Genomic DNA, 695 nt, shown 5'->3' on the forward strand with positions numbered 1-695 from the left:
TATAAGCCAAGATGCTCCTTCAACATTTTCCTTAGAAATAGTTTCAGCCAAATACCCAATTTTATCACTCAAAAGTTCTAGCTTCCATAAAACATGCCAGTGACCACCCCGCCCCCAATCTCAGGTCTCAAGTCAACCTTACTCCGGCTGCACAGACCAGGAATTCAGTTCTGTAGACTTTGGAGTCATCTGCTCACCTGCCCCCACCTTTTGAAACCAAGGAGACAGCCCTGATGATCTCTGAATTGACTTTGGGCCCAGCTTCCCTTGTCTTGAAGAATATCTCACCTTTCATAGCTGAATGGCTCTATGAATTAATCCTCTAAAAATCTAACAAGTCTGATGGTCTTCCTTCATTTCTTCCTGTATTCTTCTCCTTCTGCTTAAATTGGCTGCTTTCCTGCTGGAGTAACTGATTAAGGGCATGGCTCACATCCATACTAATGTCCTTATCAAAAGGTCACTTGGCCACACCCTTAGTGTTCTCTTCTGAATATACTTTCTCAATTTTTTGCATTATGGATATTGCTGAAATTGTTTCCAAATTTTAAATTTCTGCTTTTTTAAAAATTAACAAATCCCTCTTCAAGTCACATTACTCTTTTTAAATTTTACTATGAGCATTTGCTATAAGCCAAGATGCTCCTTCAACATTTTCCTTAGAAATAGTTTCAGCCAAATACCCAATTTTATCA

This window comes from Condylura cristata, unplaced genomic scaffold (genome assembly GCF_000260355.1).
Source record: "Condylura cristata isolate star-nosed mole 26May11 unplaced genomic scaffold, ConCri1.0 scaffold00019, whole genome shotgun sequence".
NCBI classification, from domain to species: Eukaryota; Metazoa; Chordata; class Mammalia; order Eulipotyphla; family Talpidae; genus Condylura; species Condylura cristata.